We start from the raw sequence: 4,472 nt of genomic DNA on the forward strand, positions 1-4,472 counted from the left end.
TCTGCTTGTTCTTAATGTACAGATGGGTAGTATTTGAATAAAGCCAGTGTTTTAAATGTAAGCATTTTCCAGGAATCAATTTTCTGATAAGATTTCAAAATCAGTCTTTTCATAAACTGAGTTCTGATTCCAAGTTGTCTCTCTTCTCATTGCATGACTGAAGGTTAGTTTTAACAGCTGTATACTTTAAAGGAAAATCTATGAAAGCATCATTCAGTACATCTAATTCCCATTCCATATGTGCTTTCCAGACACAGCTTTCCTATAATGAAGTGACCAAAGAGTGCTTCAGTGAATTCTTTTAAATTCTATTAACATATTTCTACTAATTAAGTCATAAATATACTGGGATATGTTTATAATTGACCTAATTAGTAGAAGACAAAAAAGATTATTTTTCCTTTTTAACTTTAGTGATTATATTTCACCAAAATTATATTCTTTGTCTAAAACAAGGCCAAAAAGTGGTAGAGGGCCTTTGCAAGATCCTCAGGTAATCCATATGCCCATTAAGTGCTTTAGAAACACTGGTATAGCAAGGGTGGCCATAAGGTGGATAATCCTACCTGGTTTTAATGGACTGACAGATTCTCAGCCTCAGCATTACTGACAATTGGGGCCAGATTCAATCTTTGTTGTGGGGAGACTACTGCATGTAGGATGTTTAGCAGCATCTCTGGCCTCTACCACTAGATGCCAGTAATGCCCTCCCCCAGTCCTGACAACCAAAAATGTGCCTCCAGATGCTGACAAATGTCAGGGCAGGGGGGTTAAAATGGTCCCCAGCTGAGAACCACTGGTCTAGTGGGACAGCATTTTAGAATGTAAGAGTAAGTAAAAATTATGGAGGAGTGAGGATAGAATGTAAATATGCTTTATCTCTTCTTCATTCCAAAATGAACATTCTTTTCATATAATAAGCACATGTGACTTTTTGTGTAGATTTAAAGTTTATAAACTGGTCTGGTATAGAGGATATGCTATAAGGAAAACCAGTGCTGGCAGTCTGAATGGACCCTCAAATAACCTTTTAATTCTAGATTCAACTTTGGTCAAGAACAAAATTTCCCCCACAGCCAAATTTCTGCTTATCCACCTGACCCCAAAATTCTGTCTTATGGGCTGCTTCCTGATTTTAACTGATTTAGTGTGTGACGTAATTTCAGAAAATGAAAAATGTGGGCAACTTCTTGGATTTATTAACAGTTAAGATTTAGATGGACCCAGTAGGTGGCGATGAGTAGATACAAGCCTCACTTTGAATTCCCAAAAAGCTCTGAAATTGCTTCCAATAAGTACAGAATTTAGTCGGCCAACAGTCGTCATATTCTTTACAGTAAAAGGCCCTGCTGGTATTGAGCTGTACCCGGTTACTGTAATGTAACTAGGGTAAATCACCGGATATAATTTCCTGTATAGGAAAAACAGGCAATGTGAAAAAAATACAGTAAGTTTAAAAATATCAATGCTATCTTTGGCCTATGGCAAGAACTTACATCCTAAAGAAAATGGTTTCCAAATGAGACATTTATTGCATCAGCAACATTAACTGGAGCCCTTTACAGGTTCTACCCCTAGAGACTGCTTTAGAAGACTGAGGGGAGGTGAAGACTGTTGGAATCTGTTTGACATGTTCCCCAGCTGATCCAAGGTTGGAAATGATTGTATCCGCCTTTTTTGGGTTACTCCCTTACTTCAAAATTACACAGTAACTGCTGTTAATAAGTGAATATCCTGCTAAAGCACCTGATGAGCCTGTCCCTGTCTACTCATAGATAGGGCTCCAGCAGTTATGTGCTCCTACCTTTGCCCCAGCTGGGGAGCATTAGCTCATTCAAAGGTAGGGCCAACAGTCCTCTCCTGCACCCATTTTCCTTTTATATCTAATTCTCATAAAAAACTTGACAAAAGACTAAGTCTTTTGATCCTATAATTCCTCTCTAGGTATTAACCTATTTTTGTGTTCTATAATCTTTAGAACAAAACTCGAGAATTTTCTAAACGTCTATTCTTCTCCCACTTTTTTGGTCAATTTTATTAGAAAATCAAAAGCTAAAAATACAGTCCAGCAATCCTCTTAAAGGGAACAATTATTCTGCCCTTTTTGCTTTGTATGTATATTGTTTAAGAACATGTAGCCCACCAGGCTCCTCTGTCCATGGGATTTCCCAACAAGACTGTTGGAGTGGGTTGTCCTTTTTCTGACCCACGGATTGAACCCAGGTCTCCTGCACTAGCAGGTGGACTCTTTTACCTCCTACTTAAAGGAATGCTTTCCTAATTTAACATCTAATCCATATTCAGGTTTTCCCATTTGTCCTCAAAATGTCTTTTGCAGGTTTTTTTCTCCCTAAAGCAGAATTCAATTAAGATTCTGACTTTCTGGAACAACTAAACTTGTCATCTTATTGAATATTTGTCATAATTAATGTCATTAACTCTTCTATTGCTTTAAACGTACTGTAATCTGGAAGTTAAGTCTAAAGCATTTATTAGTTTCATGTTAAAACTTCATGGTATAAGATGATGCTATGATCTCTGTTATTATATCACACAAAGTGCTATGATAGGTGATGCCTGCCAGGCTTTGTCTTCACTCTTCAGCCACTCATTAGCCACCAACATTTTGTGCATTGCTAAATCTAATCAACATTTGAAACACTTTGTTCAGTTGGTGGCAAGATACCACCACACTGGCCTGATTTTCTTTCCTTTGCTGGTTGCTGGCCTGGTCTTTTCTCCGAACTTTAAAGCATGTCTAGAGATGACCTGGGGCTCCTTGCCTCTAGTATCAACTCCTCAGTTGATGGCATCGCCATTCAGAAGCTTTTCAGAGAGTACTGAATTCCTCACATCCTTCATCCAATCTTGTTTTCCATCTAAAATCTCAACCATCTCTACTACTACCCTTGTAGGAGACATTTGTGTCTTGCCTGGGTGATTCCAGTGACCTCCAAAGTGGTCTTTGTTTTGCCTCATTTGTGTCTCCTCACCTATTCCAGTCTATTCTCATAGCCAGTGATCCTTTAAAGGTCTTTCTAAACAACAGACTGGTTCCAAATAGGAAAAGGAGTACATCAAGGCTATATATTGTCACCCTGCTTATTTAACTTATGTGCAGAGTACATCATGAGAAATGCTGGGCTGGAAGAAGCACAAGCTGGAATCAAGATTGCCGGGAGAAATATCAGTAACCTCAGACATGCAGGTAACACCACCCTTATGGCAGAAAGTGAAGAGGAACTAAAAAGCCTCTTGATGAAAGAGGAGAGTGAAAAAGTTGGCTTAAAGCTCAACATTCAGAAAACTTAAGATCATGGCATCTGGTCCCATCACTTCATGGGAAATAAATAGGGAAACAGTGTCAGACTTTATTTTTTGGGGCTCCAAAATCACTGCAGATGGTGACTGCAGCCATGAAATTAAAAGACGCTCACTCCTTGGAAGGAAAGTTATGACCAACCTAGATAGCATATTCAAAAGCAGAGACATTGCTTTGCCAACAAAGGTCCATCTAGTCAAGGCTATGGTTTTTCCTGTGGTCATGTACGGATGTGAGAGTTGGACTGTGAAGAAAGTTGAGTGCCGAAGAATTGATGCTTTTGAACTGTGGTGTTGGAGAAGACTCTTGAGAGTCCCTTGGACTGCAAGATCCAACCAGTCCATCCTAAAGGAAATCAGTCCTGGGTGGTGTTTGGAAGGAATGATGCTAAAGCTAAAGCTCCAGTACTTTGGCCACCTCATGCGAAGAGTTGACTCATTGGAAAAGACTCTGATGCTGGAAGGGATTGGGGGCAGGAGAAGGGGACGACAGAGGATGAGATGGCTGGATGGCATCACTGACTTGATGGACGTGAGTCTGAGTGAACTCCAGGAGTTGGTGATGGACAGGGAGGCCTGGCGTGCTGTGATTCATGGGGTCGCAAAGAGACACGACTGGACTGAACTGAAAGGATGGCTTAGATGGCTTCCTACGTATAAAAGTTAAAGACCTTACAGTGGTCTACAGCTCTCCACTCCACCTCATTCAGTTCTGAGTTTCCCTGCTGCTCACTGTGTGTCCCACACTGGCCGCCTTCGCTGTTCCTCCAGTGCAGCTTGCGTACTTCCCTTGTTATTGCTGTTCTCTATCTAAAATGCACTTCCATAAAATCATGGCTAAATCTTTTTATTCAAACGCCATCTCAGGCAGGGCATGTTCAGCATGATCTGCTTCCCTTTTGCTGTTTTTTTTTTTAAACATTGTATAATTGTTCTTTGCTTTGATAGAATGCAGTGAGGGCAAAGATCTATGCTCACTGAAGTACTTATAAGTTGCTGCAACAGTGTCCCATGATACATGCTCAATAAATAATTTGTGAACAAATCAATCACACATTCTTTACCTAGATTTTACCAACCATAGTCAAAAATGAAACATGATTGAGGGCACATCTGACTGAAGGGGAATGGCTAGAAATACTGAGGAAAAA

Source organism: Bos mutus, chromosome 9 (genome assembly GCF_027580195.1).
Source record: "Bos mutus isolate GX-2022 chromosome 9, NWIPB_WYAK_1.1, whole genome shotgun sequence".
Lineage (NCBI taxonomy): Eukaryota > Metazoa > Chordata > Mammalia > Artiodactyla > Bovidae > Bos > Bos mutus.